The following is a 17,432-nucleotide window of genomic DNA, read 5'->3' as shown; positions in this document are numbered from 1 at the left end:
CACACACACGATATGAACACCCTTCACACAACTAACAAAAAAAATTATTCACTTAAACATATAAGCACAACTCAACAATGATAATAGCAAACTACTGAGGAAACAAGTATTACATTGACCGTGTAGAACAAGAAACACACTGCCAACAGAAAAACCAGTCAGATACCAAGTAGCTGATGTATACTAGCTGGAGCGTGAAGACTGCAAATCAGTGTAGATAGGAGTAACAGGCGAAATTTCAAAACTGAATATAAAGAACACATAAGAAGCTGGAATCACTAATAAAGTAGTTCTCCCTTTTCTGCACACCTGATAAGATACTGACATGAGCCATCAAACAGGGAACAAGACATGAAAATTGTTGGACGAGCAATCACAACACACACTGGTTACCAAAACGGTTGAAGTACACCTTCAGGGCTGCACATATGCAGTAATAAAACCAGAAATCGGAAGTAGAAACAAATATTATTTCCGAACTTGCAGCATGGTGCAGTAAAAAACAGGTCCGCGACCTGTCTTATAACTGAAATAAATTATTGTACCTTCGTCATAAGTTGCATTGAGAGGTATCTATTTTCTATTTATTCCTGGGTGAATAATTTCGGACACCTGTGTCCATTTTAAAATCATGTGTGCTGTAAGTGTGACAAATACAGACGACAACCCATGTACAGAAACTTCCCTTGCAGTAATCAAAGCGGTATATAGTTTAATGACTTAATAACAGCCAATGACACCACACACTGTGGACGTTAAAGACTCTCTAAGACAACTTACAGGACGGATGGTTTGAGAATGGACACAGGCATCCGGAACTAGTCACGAACAAGAAATACAAAGCAGATAATTCCCAATGAAACTTATGATAAAGCTACAACCATTCATTTCAAATGTTATTTTAATGTCACGAAACGTTTGCTGTAAAAGGTTGTTCTCGTCTAACTTAAAAAAGAGCAACATAAAACTGTAATGTAACAGTAAATCTGAAATTATCATACAACACAGATATCGTATACAAAAATAAACTGTATTTCAGGCAGTGTAGATGATTCACAAACAAAAAGAAGCAAAACACTTATGAAATATAAAAACAGCCTTTCAATTAGTTACATTAGACAAACCACGTACCAATAATTTTCCATCTGGTTTATATGTTTCGTAAAACAGTACGAAATTTACAAACACATCTAGTGGCATCGAGTCTTCCCTCTTTTAAAACCATTTTTAGATTTTGTCTTCATTTAATAAACAGAAATAAAAAGGAAAAAAGGGGAGAAGGTATATGGTTATAGAGAACAACAATAGCTTTTAGCAAACAGTATTACTCACACTAATTAAAGCGATACATGATAGTAAAGTGACGAAATAAAGTGGCTGCTGAAAATTTACGAAAGAATCTGCAGTAAACTCTGTGCTGTAACTTTTTATTTCTTGTTTATACGTTTTGTAAAACAATGAGAAATTAACTAACAATCTAATTATATAATTGCATCGAATCCTCGCTATATTAAAACAAAAAGAGCTTTCTTCGTTTAATACATAAAAATAAAATAAAATCTAAATTACTGATGACTCCTACTCATCACTGTCATCAATGTTCTGACCTAGGACAGACTTTCACCTTTAGCTCTCTATGCAGTCCTGTCATTTGCCACCCTCTTGGTTTATGCATGACTTATACTGTCCACCATGTGGTATGTTCTACGTCCTGTTTTTCTTCCTCCATTCATTGTTCCTTCCGTAGCATTCATCAGGAAACAATCTCTTCTTATTTACAGTAAAAGTCAATTATGTTTCCTCTTCCTGATTGTCTTTAAATTTTTTGTCGCTTCCCCAGACTTCTCGACATCTCCTTGTTTCTCGCTTTGTCTATCCACTTCTTCCCTTCCGTCGTCCTCCAAAACCACAACTCAAATGCTTCTATTCTTCTTTCTTCCTCTTTTCTCAGTGTTCATGTCTCATGTTCGCATAATACCGTGATACACCTATTAAGTTGGTGCATAAGTTCGCAGCGTTTTTTTATCTTGGTTTTTCGGTAGCTATGAGTTTATTTATAGATTGTCATTCTTTATTTTAAGTTCACTGTTGTCATTTCAGTTTATATATGTTGTCATTTTGTCACTTCGAGATAGTGAATAGGACGGTGGACGCTAGAAAGTGGAGTGCCATGTAGAGAAATTGGAACATTGCCGATATATTCTACTGTTTGAATTCATTAGAGGGTTGACAGCAGCAAATGCAACCAGAAACATTTTCAACATATATAGGGTTAATACTAATGGACAGAGAACGGCGAGAAAATGGTTTTCTTGCGTTAAAGAGGACCGTTTGGGCATCAGTGACTCTCCACGTTCAGGAAGATTTTCACGGTTTGATGAAGATCGTGTAAACTCATTAATCCACGATGACCCACGTCATTGTACTCGAAAAGTGGCAAATGGGATGAACTGTGATCATTGCATCACAGCGTGACATTTTCATGCAGTTGTAAAGGTTCATATATCAAGTGTATAGATACCGCCTGCTCTAAGCCCAAATCATAAAAATCCGCGTGTCTTTGTGATAACATAAGGAACAGAAATGAGTGGTCGAGCCAAAACAAACCAGTAACTCACAGTACAAAAACCTACGCGCATCCACAACAGAAAACGTTGTGCATCTGGAGGAACAGTGACGATGTGGTGTACTAAGAACTGCTTCTAAATACATACTGTTCCTTTTCAAAGCTTTTTTGCAGTTTTCTATTAAGTTTTCGTTTCAGGCGTGAGAAATCAAACTCATATTTCTAAAACCCTCATCTTTCTAGCCATTGCTTTCCTGTCAATTCCTATCAATAATGCCGAGGGAACGTCATCTGACCATTGGCCTTTTTCATATAACTGATTACATAGATATGTTAACCCTTTCATATTTCCTATAGGATAAAAATTGGAAAAGAAGTTTTGTTACAAAATCAACAATAGTTTTTAACAAACAGTACTAGTTATATTAATAAAACGTTGATTGGTAGTAGTGATGGCGGCTGGACTGCAGATTGAGTGAGTAGCTACGCACTGGTACAGTACGTGCAGAGCAGATCGAAACCTGTAGTCGTCATTGACAAGACATTGAGATCCAGGAGGTGTGTTTTCATTACCTGAACGTAAGTCTAACAAAACTTTGTTAAGATCTGACTCAAATACGGGATATATAGGGTGCAATTAATTTCCTTTTACAGACTTTGAAGTCAAGTATCTCACACCGAAACAAAAAAAAGTCTAGTAAACAAGAGCTCTGAGATGCATTCCTTATGAGCTTTGAGCATTTGCTCAACGTCACTGCTGTGGAAGGCATCTCTTCTATCGAACAAGTGCTCATAGCCCTAAAGATGCATGTTAGATATCATGTTTGCTAGTCAAACTACATAACGAGGATTTAGTAACACTCTCTGTTGCTTTACATTTGTGTTTTGTTTTACTTGAGATGTCTGTGTCTGAAATATTATTCAAATTCGTTATCCATTTGCTAACAGTTGATGATGATAACAGTTTTAAATAAGAGTCAATGATCTTAATTACCGAAGAAAACAGTAGTTAAAATGCTCACTGTAATGTAATGTGCTATAGAAGTAAAGCAAACACTGCTGTTAAACCAGTGTTCCTGCTGATGAAGTTAAATATTTAATGTTTAAGAATATCATTTACGTAGTACTGAGAACAGCAATTGCATGTGCTGTATACGGAGACAACATAAGGGCGTTCAACGGCATTTGATAGTATCTATACAGAACATAATATGTAGTGAAAGTATTTTAATGTTTTTTTTTAATTCATTAATGAGATTTTATTATACAAGCACTTTAATTATTTGATACAGAAACGCATCTGAGAATGCAACTTGAAGGTGCGAAACCGATGGTAGGTTTTTGAATAGACTGCAACACCATCTAATGCGGCCATATGAACATTAATTCTAGTTTTCTAATAACACCTTGTGTAATATTATTGTATGAAAGTGCCAATTCCATAAATCACATATTATTTTAGCTGTCGTTGCTCCACCTGTAGAGTAGTTTGTGATTCAATTATACTAGCGCATGGAATTATGCAATTACTGTTTCATATTTCAATAGAACTATATTGTGGTCATATTATGTTTCACGATTGGTTCTACCAGACACTATCTACTGTATTTGTTGCTTGTGAATCGTTATTAAATTAAAAAGCAAAAATATGCAAATTGGTAATTATTATTGAATTCCCCCCTCCCCCATGAACCACAGACCTTGCTGTCGGTGGGCAGGCTCGCGTGCATCAGCAATGCAGATAGCCGTACCGTAGGTGCAACCATAACGGAAGGTTATCCGTTGAGAGGTCAGACAAACGTGTGGTTCCTGGAGAGGGGCAGCAGCCTTTTCAGTAGTTCCAGGGGCAACAGTCTGGATGATTGACTGTTATCGCCTTGTAACACTAACCAAAACGGCCTTGCTGTACTGGTACTGCGAACGGCTAAAGCAAGGGGAAACTACCGACGTACTTTTTCCCGAGGGCATGCAGCTTTACTATATGGTTAAATGATGATGCCGTTCTCTTGGGTAAAATATCCCGGAGATTAAACAGACCCCCATTCCGATTTTCGGGCGGGGACTACTCAGGAGGACGAAGTTATCAGGAGAAAGAAAACTGGCGTTCTACAGATCGAAGTGTGGAATGTCAGACCCCTTAATCGGGCAGGTAGGTTAGAAAATCTAAAAAGGGAAATGGATAGGTTAAAGTTAGATATAGTGGGAATTAGTGAAGTTCGGTAGCAGGAGGAACAAGACTTCTGGTCAGGTGAATACAGGGTTATAAACACAAAATCGAGTAGGGGTAATGCAGGAGCAGGTTTAATAGAGAAAAGGAAAACAGGAATGCCAGTAAGCTACAACAAACAGCATAGTGAACGCATTATTGTGGCCAAGATAGATACGAAGCCCACGCCTACCACGGTAGTACAAATTCATATGCCAACTAGCTCCGCAGATGACGAGGAGGTTGATGAAATGTATGATGAGATAAAAGAAATTATTCAGATAGTGAAGGGAGACGAAAATTTAATAGTCATGCGTGACTGTAATTCGATAGTAGGAAAGGGGAGGAGACGGAATGGATCGGGGCGAAGATATGAAACACGAAGCCGCCTCGTGGAATTCTGCACAGAGCACAACTTAATTACAGCTAGCACTTGGTTCAAGAATCATGAACGAAGGTTGTATACATGGACGAAGCCTGGAGATACTAGAAGGTATCAGATAGATTATATTATGGTAAGACAGAGATTCGGGAATCAGGTTTTAAATTGTAAGACATTTCCAGGCGCAGATGTGGACTCTGACCACAATCTATTGGTTATTACCTGTAGATTAAAACTGAAGAAACTGCAAAAAGGTGGTAATTTAAGGAGATGGGACATGGATAAACTGAAAGAACCAGAGGTTGTAGGGAGCTTCAGGGAGAGCATTAAGGAACGATTCACAAGAATGGGGGAAAGAAATACAATACAAGAAGAATAGGTAGCTTTGAGAGTAGAAATAGTGAAGGTAGCAGAGGATCACTTAGATAAAAAGACGAGGGCTAATAGAAATCCTTGGATAACAGAAGAGGTATTGAATTTAATTGATGAAAAGAGAAAATATAGAAATGCAGCAAATAAAGCAGGCAAAAAGGAATAGAAACGTCTCAAAAATGAGATCGGCAGGAAGTGCAAAATGGCTAAGCAGGGATGGCTAGAAGACAAATGCAAGGATGTAGAAACACATATCACTAGGAGTAAGGAAGATACTGCCTACAGGAAAATTAAAGAGACCTTTGGAGAAAAGAGAACCACTTGCATGAATATCAAGAGCTCAGATGGAAACCCAGTTCTAAGCAAAGAAGGCAAAGCAGAAAGGTGGAAGGAGTGTATAGAGGGTCTATACAAGGGACAGAATGTAGATGAAGATGAAATAGGAGATATGATACTGCGTGAATAGTATGACAGAGCACTGAAAGTTTTAAGTCAAAACAAGGTCCCAAGAGTAGACAACATTCCATTAGAACTACTGACAGCCTTGTTAGAGCCAAGCTTAACAAAACTCTACCATCTGGTGAGCAATATTATGAGACAGGTGAAATACTCTCAGACTACAAGAAGAATATAATAATCCCAATCCCAAAGAAAGCAGGTGTTGACTGATGTGAAAATTGCCTAACCATCAGTTTAACAAGCCACGATTGCAAAATACTAACACGAATTCTTTACAGACGAATGGAGAAACCGGTAGAAGCCGACCTCGGGGAAGATCAGTTTGGATTCCGTAGAAATGTTGGAACACGTGAGGCAATACTGACCCTACGACTTATCTTAGAAAATAGATTAAGGAAAGGCAAACCTACGTTTCTAGCATTTGTAGACTTAGAGAAAGCTCTTGACAATGTTGACTGGAATAACCTATTTCAAATTCTGAAGATGGCATGGGTAAAATACAGGGAGCGAAAGGCTATTCACAAATTGTACTGAAACCAGATGGCAATTATAAGAGTGCAGGGGCATGTAAGGGAAACAGTGGTTGGGAAGGGAGTGAGACAGGGTTGTAGCCTATCCCTGCTGTTATACATTCTGTATATTGAGCAAGCAGTAAGGGAAACAAAAGTAAATTTCGGAGTTGGAAATAAAATCCATGGAGAAGATATAAAAACTTTGAGGTTTGCCGCTGACAATGTAATTCTGTCAGACACAGCAAAGGACCTGGAAGAGCAGCTGAACGGAATGGACATTATCTTGAAAGGAAGATATAAGATGAACAGCAACAAAAGCAAAACGAAGATAATGGAATGTAGTCGAATTAAATCGTGTGATGCTGCGGAAGTTAGATTAGGAAATGAAACACTTAAAGTAGTAAAATAGTTTTGCTATTTGGGGAGCAAAATAACTGATGATGGTCGAAGTAGAGAGGATATAAAATGTAGACTGGCAATGCCAAGGAAAGCGTTTCTGAAGAAGACGAATTTGTTAACATCGAGTATAGATTTGAGTGTCAGGAAGTCGTTTCTCAAAGTATTTGTATGGAGTGTAGCCATGCATGGAAGTGAAATGTGCAGATAAATAGTTTAGGCAAAAAGAGAATAGAAGCTTTCGAAATGTGGTGCTACAGAAGAATGCTGAAGATTGGAATGGTAGATCACATAACCAGTGAGGAGGTATTGAACCGAATTGGAGAGAAGAGAAATTTGTGACACAACTTAACTAGAAGAAGGGATCGGTTGTTAGGGCATATTCTGAGGCATGAAGGGATCACCAATTTAGTATTGGAGGGCAGCGTGGAGGATAAAAATCGTAGAGGGAGACCAAGAGATGAATACACTAAACAGATTCAGAATGATGTAGGTCGCAGTAGGTACTGGGAGAAGAAGAACCTTGCACAGGATAGAGTAGCATCGAGAGCTGCATCAAACACGTCTCAAGACTGAAGACCACAACAACAACATCCATTAGTAAATTATGAAAGTTGCTGTTGCTTCTGAATGCATGTATCGAAACACGATTTCTTTTCGACGAAATGACTACCTTTGGAGCATGTCACAAAGACTGTGCAATATTTAGGTGAAGCAGATGTTTACACAGCTGTTGAAATTTGTGCGTTTTTTTTTTTTACCTATCTAGTGCATTTCATCATGTGTGTGAATTTTGTAGCATATGTGCCTGGTGCAGTGGACACGCCAGTCAAACAAATTAAATATCTCAGGTATTCCATTTAATATAACAATATTACCATAGTAATTACTTTAGTGATTATTCGGTTTGTGTTTGTTGTCTGATCAATGGAATAGTTTTCCGTTTCTGGCATGCAACCATTAATTACTAATAACACGTTATCAGATAATCGTTTCACAATACAACGATTCATCAGGGAAACCGTGGCTGATATACAAATTTACAAAAGGCTCAGTATGACGTAATTTTTTAATAAAGAGCTAGTTAACAAATGCCGAAGTACACATTTAAAGGTTGAGGTCAGGGAGAATCCTCTGGGTACTAGCCACATTTCTTAATTTACTTCATTGCAGGTTAAGTTACGCAGTCATGTAATTAGCTTAATGACATAGAACTCTGCGGTAACGATATTTACTCACAAAATCTATATATCGACATTACGTGTACTACGTCATGTACGGTATCCACTTGTTTGAAGCCAGGACAGTCACGCAAAAACTTTCAGTGCCTACAGATGCGTCGACAAAATGTGTAATATACTAAAGATCCTTTACCTCTTATGTAAGGCCGTAGGTGTTGCTCCAGTTTCATTTGACTTCAGTAAGGGAAAATTAGTGATTTCCTTTGCAGGGAGACTGTATAGTGCTGTCGTGGCCTTGCTATTACTGGGTGTCATTTACACAGTACGAAGTGGAGCATCAGACATCAGTGGTATTAAAGATCATATTGCAAGGTATTCTTATGCTTGGTGCTATGTTCTTTCTTTACTTGCTGGTATTGCCCCATTAATTCGCAGTTCAACAATGAAGCAGCAGCATGTCGATTCAATGTACGCAAAAGTACTGGCAGTGGATGCTTTACTATACAAAGGGCGTCTGACGAGATATATACAGTCTCCTTCACTCCTCTGGTTCAGCCTTACTGGAACATTTATTTTAATATGCTTATCTTACGTCCATGCTTCAACGATTTCTCCAGATGTCATAAATATTCATCTGTTGATGCCATTGTTCATCCTAGACATTATCAAGACCTGCAATAGTCAACAGTTTCTCACACTGAACCTTATGCTGCGAGAGAGATTTAGGAAACTTAACGACAAGCTGTTACAAATATTCGGCATATTTACAGAAACAGAACTAGACTTAGCGGTTGCAGCATCACTTCGTAATTTTCCTGATTCCCTTACTCCATCAAGAATCAGAAAATCTGTTACAGGAGAGATCTTTCTACATAGCAAGGCAAACATTTTTTCACCTATTACATCTACAAGTGAATTTTGTCATAACAGCTTCATCCATCATGCACCAGTGCCAACAATGAAGAGCCGTAATCGTCTAACACAATTACAGGGCGCCCATTTACTTCTCTGTGAAGTTAGCCGTACTATCAACATCGTATACAGCGTACAAAATCTCCTTCTGATCGTTTCCTCATTCGTATCTAGCGTAGTGTTTGCGTACTCACTTGTGATGACCATTTTAGACTTGAATTTGTTAATGTCTGCGGAAGCTAAAGTCAGCGTTATCGTATCTTCGTTTCTGACGGTCACTGCTAATGTCTGGTGGCTCGGGAACGTGATATGTAGCAGTGAAATCGTCAAACGTGAATCTAGCTATACGGAACGGCTGGTGAAGAAACTGCTTCTGGTACCACCACCAACCGATGGCAGCTGCAGAGAGGAACTTCAGCTGTTCGCCCAACTGTTGGCTGGTGGGTCAGTGGACTACTGTGCGGCTGGACTGTTCTCGTTGGACCTGTCGATGATCAAGACAGCTGTAGCAGCCATCGCCACCTACCTGGTCATACTCGTCCAGTTTGGCCTGTCAGATAAAAGCAATCAACTGAACAGTGTGGATGATAAAGGTACTACTTAAAAAGGTAGACAGGACAGAAGAAGTAATAAATGTATCGTCTGTGAATTTTAGGCATTTCTAGTTTTTAATTCATAATAAAGTTATAAACTTCTAAAGCCATGTAGTGTCTGCACAGTTCGTTTCATAATGTATCTTCACACTCAGTGAAAAACTTTCTGGCCAAATCTAAAATACACTCCTGGAAATTGAAATAAGAACACCGTGAATTCATTGTCCCAGGAAGGGGAAACTTTATTGACCCATTCCTGGGGTCAGATACATCACATGATCACACTGACAGAACCACAGGCACATAGACACAGGCAACAGAGCATGCACAATGTCGGCACTAGTACAGTGTATATCCACCTTTCGCAGCAATGCAGGCTGCTATTCTCCCATGGAGACGATCGTAGAGATGCTGGATGTAGTCCTGTGGAACGGCTTGCCATGCCATTTCCACCTGGCGCCTCAGTTGGACCAGCGTTCGTGCTGGACGTGCAGACCGCGTGAGACGACGCTTCATCCAGTCCCAAACATGCTCAATGGGGGACAGATCCGGAGATCTTGCTGGCCAGGGTAGTTGACTTACACCTTCTAGAGCACGTTGGGTGGCACGGGATACATGCGGACGTGCATTGTCCTGTTGGTACAGCAAGTTCCCTTGCCGGTCTAGGAATGGTAGAACGATGGGTTCGATGACGGTTTGGATGTACCGTGCACTATTCAGTGTCCCCTCGACGATCACCAGTGGTGTACGGTCAGTGTAGGAGATTGCTCCCCACACCATGATGCCGGGTGTTGGCCCTGTGTGCCTCGGTCGTATGCAGTCCTGATTGTGGCGCTCACCTGCACGGCGCCAAACACGCCTACGACCATCATTGGCACCAAGGCAGAAGCGACTCTCATCGCTGAAGACGACACGTCTCCATTCGTCCCTCCATTCACGCCTGTCGCGACACCACTGGAGGCGGGCTGCACGATGTTGGGGCGTGAGCGGAAGACGGCCTAACGGTGTGCGGGACTGTAGCCCAGCTTCATGGAGACGGTAGCGAATGGTCCTCGCCGATACCCCAGGAGCAACAGTGTCCCTAATTTGCTGGGAAGTGGCGGTGCGGTCCCCTACGGCACTGCGTAGGATCCTAAGGTCTTGGCGTGCGTCCGTGCGTCGCTGCGGTCCGGTCCGAGGTCGACGGGCACGTGCACCTTCCGCCGACCACTGGCGACAACATCGATGTACTGTGGAGACCTCACGCCCCACGTGTTGAGCAATTCGGCGGTACGTCCACCCGGCCTCCCGCATGCCCACTATATGCCCTCGCTCAAAGTCCGTCAACTGCACATACGGTTCACGTCCACGCTGTCGCGGCATGCTACCAGTGTTAAAGACTGCGATGGAGCTCCGTATGCCACGGCAAACTGGCTGACACTGACGGCGGCGGTGCACAAATGCTGCGCAGCTAGCGCCATTCGACGGCCAACACCGCGGTTCCTGGTGTGTCCGCTGTGCCGTGCGTGTGATCATTGCTTGTACAGCCCTCTCGCAGTGTCCGGAGCAAGTATGGTGGGTCTGACACACCAGTGTCAATGTGTTCTTTTTTCCATTTCCAGGAGTGTACTATAAAGTAACAGAAAATCTGAAATGTGCTTTTCTTTGTCCTCCTATGTGAATTGATGATGCTGAGTGTTCACAATTCTCACAAACTGTTAGATAGTTTAACGTCTTATTTCTCCTCTACTGGTACGTTTAACTTTATTATTTCTGTGAAATATTTGTGTGAAATTTTTAACAAACATAAGATGTATCTTGAGAGCAGAACACGGCTTTCATTAATAAAAGCTACAAGAATGAAAACAAGAAGTCTTTTACAAATCACAAGGGGATTGAGTAATTTCTTCAGTAGCAACACTCTTCTCTAGTCTTCTTGAGGAAAAAGATTCAGTAGAAGATGACTAGTTCTTCAGAGAAACAAAGAGGCTTCAGGTCTGGTAAATCATCTTTGAATAATATTCACTATCTTAGGTTAGCAACAGAAAAGAACAGGGAATTGCACTTGACGCTCATGGATTAGGATAAGCATACGACAGTATCCCAAGATCTGAGACTGCATCAGCCATGCCGGCTGCAGTGGCCGATCGGTTCTAGGCGCTACAGTATGACACCGCGCGACCACTATGGTCGCAGGTTCGAATCCTGCCTCGGGCATGGATGTGTGTGATGTCCTTAGGTTAGTTAGGTTTAAGAAGTTCTAAGTTATAGGCGACTGATGACTTTGGATGTTAAGTCCCGTAGTGCTCTGAGCCCTTTGAAAACTTGATTTTTTTTTGCACCAGCCATGAAGAGTCTAAAAGCACAAGATAAAAGAATAACTATAGTTATGAGAATGTATAAGGAGACAGAAGCAATGACAGGAAATAGAATAACTGAAACCCACCAAAGACCTTAAGCAAGGTTATATTCTATCACCTTAACTTTTTAACAATTACAAAGACTTAGTGCTGAATGCATGGTACAAAAAAATGTACTCAGGAATGAGAATATTAGTTGGACAGAACATAAAAGGGGTTCATCACTTTCTTGCAGAAGCCAAATAATTTTGGCAAACAGCAGACAAGTTATGAATGAAACAATTGATAAATTGCACAAGTAGGACATGAGATGCACTCTACAAATTAATTTAGAAAAGATAGAGTGCATGTGTATTGGTACACAAGGAATGGATTTAGCACTCAAAGATGAAATACTTAAATTATTTGACAATTTTAAATATTTATGTTTTATCATATCCAGTGACAGTAGCTGTGACAAAGATAATGAGATCAAATAAGCGATGGGTATGCGAGCGATGAAGTCCTTATATGGACTAATTATGAACAATAGTGTTAAACAGCAAGGAGACCAGAGAAATTATATTGCATAGTATCAGTGAGAAAGCAGGTGAGGAAATGTGGCCACTTACAAATAAAAGAAGGCACAAAATGAGGACAGCAGAATTAGATTCCTTTGAGAAGATGCGTGCAGCTTATCTTTGAGGATAAGATCAGAACATCAAAAATATGCAAAAATATGGAAGTGACACTGCCCATAACGAACAGAACAGAGAATAAAATCCTTTGGTGGTCTGGTCATTATAATGAAAGTGAGCATTGACAGATGGTACAAGAAGGTGTTAATGAATGTCCTGAGAACGTGGTCATCTTTGTTATAGAATTAATTATATATCGATCGAGCAATGGTTGAGATTGGCTCCAAGTTTTGAAATAGAGAACGATTAACGTTAATTGGGAAAAGTTCAAGAAGAAGCACAAGAACGAATCTTCAATTCCAGTGATAACTAAAACAATTATTTGTAAGAAAAGTTCAAGAAGAAGCAGAAGAAAGGATCTTCAATAGCATTGATAAGTGAAAATAAGTATATGTATGAATCTATGAGAATTTCGTATGTGAAAACAAACTTAAAAACCTCCTACTTACTATCTAAATATAAATTGAGTACTTAACTGATATCATGCTTCAAACAAAATCACTTCCTTGAACACTAACACGATCTCACTTACTGATGAAAATACTCGTGATTAGGTAGTTCATGACTGAATAGAACATATAAGGGGATCTCGCACTGGCATATAAGTATTAAGACGTTCGGTCCTTGTAACGCAGTTCAAAAGTGTGCATGAGTTCTTGCCTATAGTGAGACGGCATACGAAGCAACTGTATACTGTATTTTGTGTTCTGTAAAACCTATCCATAAAAAGCATGAGTTACAAAAGCCATAATCAACACATCCAAGATGGCAGCATGTTTCTGTACTTTCTCAACAGCTCAGACCTATCTTATACCTGCTGTGAAACAGTAATATCAGAAATTGAGTCTGCCTTGATGCAAAACACTTTGTTATTCGTTTATTTCCTTATTATCCCAAACCAGTTTCGGCGACAAATATCACCATCATCAGTGGGGTTTTTTAATCTAAAACATGCAGAAAATGGCATGGTTGCACAAACATAGCAAAATATTATTACATTTTTACTATTCGTCTTTTGAAATATAGTTTTCTGTTGATACTTTCATACTACTTTATCCATTGCGTGTTACAGCATGTATTAAGCAATTATTGGCGCTGTTTGCAACATATTTTCTGTGCCCTTTTTTTCTGTTGCCGTCTTTTTACTTAGCGAACATCACGTTATCTGCAACCATGTGAGCGGCTGTTAGTAAACAAATACTGTGAAACGCATACAAAGAAACAACTATTTCATTTACGATGATAATTTGTCACTGTGGCAGTTCTTCTGAAGTGAACTGTCCTTGTATCATCTACAAAACTCAGGAAGAAGATAAGAGAGCACATGGGCACCGAACATTAAAAAGTAATCAGTTATAAGTAAGTGCTAAATGGAAAAAACTTGAAATATTAACGGTTATTATTTAATAAACAAGCACAAAAATTCTGTAACTAGGTTACATGCAACCTCCAAGGGAAGCACATGGTAATACAATGCCACACAACATCAAAAGCAGAACAAATGGAAGAGCATATAATCTCCCCATGATAATATTTAATAAGTGGGAAAGTAACATGAACCATGAACTACACCCATGGATGACTTAATGAAACACCGATGTTAAAGCTTGTACATGCAACAAAGCCTCGATTGCAAGAATCAGATTTAACTTTGCTCACAAGGAAAACATCTGTAGAAACAGATTTAACTTTGCTCACAAGGAAAACATCTGTAGTGCACCTAACAGAATATTATGCGAAGACGCCTAGCAAGTAACGCTCATACCATGAATGCCCAATGTTGCTTCTTAGATATTAGCACTTCGGCAACACACACAACAAAATTGTAACAAGTGGAATCATGCTGGCTGCACACAGCGTCCACACGAAGAGAAGCACATGAATAGGACTAACGGTTTGGTCCCTAGGTTCCTCTGCTAAACTAGATCAAATCGTAATTGCACTCTCACCTGACTGGTGTTCAAGGTTCCTCATTAAAGTACAGGATACAAATATGGTCGTACTATGCATTCAAAGATGAGATTTGGTAGCAAATAAGAACAATGTACATACAGTCTTTGCACCTTGATAGCGACTAGCAGATCCTATAGTGATATGTAATATGAAAGACGTTTTGTAACTTTCGCCTTTGAAACTGGAAAATATAAACACGCTGCTCTATGCAGTAACTACAACAGGAGTATATCTGGGAGCCAATGGTTAACTAGTGTTATGATATAGCTTCAAACTATATGATGAATAACTCATAAATTCTATGTAGTACGACATATAAATTAATAAAGTCAAAACAGCTAATATATTTTACACTTTAATGAGAATTCAAAGTATTGCACCATGTACACATAGACTGCTATCGCTAGCTAAATGCTAGTGATTACTGTTGCAGCTATGCTGGAAAATTTTCTATATTCACTATGTGGGATCTACGGTTTTTAATACACCTTATTCAAAGTACAGGGAAGTATCAGCATCTGTGATTATATCAGTTTTCTTCCTCATTGGAAACGCTGTACTTTGTGCCTCAATTTCCTTTGTAGGGAACTATGTCTGAATTGTGTTCCTATCATTTCTTATCTCCACATTTTTTCGAATATACATTGTTTAGTTTCCCTTTCTTCACTGTATAATACTTTTAGTTTCTGCCTGGAATGTGTTAAATTCTCGTTACTGATAGATGTCAGATAAGAGATGACAGTTGACATCTTCCCAGTATCCGACACGTACTCATGAAGTTGAAGCTGACGAGGCAGAACCTGGCAGAACAAGTCTCTACTTGCAAATGCATAACCTTCTAACTCTGCAAATACTGTACGGCCTCATCAGTAAGTTTCATATCTTGAGAGTGCGCACAGTATCAACGAAATTACGTACAATACTTCAACATCTACTGTACTGACTCATCACTAAACTTCATCTCACATGTGTTCACAAAATATCAAAAAAATTACGTACATTGTTTCAACATCTGCCTCATCGTCATCGTAATCACTAAATTCTCTTTGTAATGCTTATGTTAATGAGCATCGTTTTGATCCATGGCAGGGGGGCTGAAAGGAATACAGTTTTTCCCAGTAGCTGATATCACCAGCAGCCAACACCCCCTCCAGTAGCTGACACCCCCAGTAGCTGACATTAATCCAGTAGCTGGCGCCTAGGCAGCAGCTTGGAACTAACAAATAGCAACTTGGCGCAATAACTTTCAACTTGCTACTGCGTAACATTCCACCTCTGTTAATAATGTAGTGACTCGCCATTATGTTTCATCTCACATGTGAGTGCACAATACCAAAACATTACACACAATATTTCCACATAAACCAGATCATCACTAGATCAGAAGATGCTGATGATTACGATGATCAAGATAACACTCATGAATGAAAGAAAGTCTGCAATGAAATTCCAGTGGATATCACCTGTGCCCAATAGAATAAAACGAATGGATTTGTACAATCATTAGTATTGTGGTAAGCAATGATTCACATAAAATGGAGTAATATGTACCAAAGAGAAGTATTGATAATTGCTTGATATTTACAGTGCTGTGAAAAATAAAGTGAATGACTGAATTGCAGAATGGGAAATTAGTCTATTACAATATTCAGTGAGGAGGAGATTAGTGCTTAACGTCTTGTCGACAGCAACATTCAGTGATTTGGAAGACAACCACAGCTGTACATTAAGTTAGTAGTAGATAGTATAGAAACCCACGTTTCTTGCCTATATGACGAACTTACTTCGTAGAGTTGGACACTTGATAAGCTCCCAGATACCTACAGGGCAAGATCATGATATGATGGAAAACCATTCAATATTCCACCTTCCCAGAAGTTTATGCTGGACAACGCCATTTGTAGTATCAACAAAAAGTATTCTCTTGTGAAAAGAGAGCATTTGCTTGTGATATGTTATCTAATTATATTGCTACATCCATGCATTAAAAATATTTTAAGATTTTTTTGCGAACAAATTACCAATGTCCTGGGAATAACATTGTTTATACTCTTAATTCTCGGCGAGAAGTGTACTTTAAGCTGTAAAATAGATTACTCGTAGATCGAATGAGTCTTTTTCAATGTTATAGAAACTATTAATGTGTATTTAGTTGAATTTAAAACATTCTAGAAAGACCGAACTATGGTTGTCAACTTTTAAAAAAAGTACTTCATATAACTGATGCTAAAACAAGAACGGTTTTGTGCTATGTGTGTAAATACAGATTCATTATGATTATTGACTATTCTAATACATATTTATTTTTTTCGTTAAATGTTTTACGAGATATGTAATTGAAATGTTAAAGGAGATTCTGCATTTCAGTGATTCTGTCATAGGGAGTCGATGGAATTTCAATGAACAAAAAAGGTGTAAGGAAATTCCTCTTTGTCCAGGAGGTGTTAAGCCATCAAAGGAAAGAGCCCTAAGTTGGCACGCCAACAGTACAACCGTCAGACTGTAGCCAGTCACCGAAGCACCTACACCCTTTAGTTGAAAGTGAGGCCAATCTATTTGCTATTTATATTAAATAAGCTTTAATTAGAGTTTGTATCCATATAATGCTACATGTCATATAGTAGAACGCTCCATTATTTTATGACACCAACAAGAAATGTAATCGAGAAAACTGCAGGAGGAGGTACGATTGTGTAACGCTGTCCAGTGGCACTGCCAAAGCAGATCATCATCCCAGCAGTTCCAGCTACTCTACATACTGATTAAAACTGTATCATCGTACATAGCAATGATTTTATTACATTAACGTAACGTGTCTAGACCCAATAGGGAGCTAACATCCCCAAGATGTTCGGGCTCACATGCAGTTCCTCTTCGTCGAAAT

Source organism: Schistocerca americana, chromosome 6, assembly GCF_021461395.2.
Source record: "Schistocerca americana isolate TAMUIC-IGC-003095 chromosome 6, iqSchAmer2.1, whole genome shotgun sequence".
NCBI lineage: Eukaryota > Metazoa > Arthropoda > Insecta > Orthoptera > Acrididae > Schistocerca > Schistocerca americana.
The sequence above is the reverse complement of the archived record's forward strand: the minus strand, read 5'-3'. Positions refer to the sequence as shown.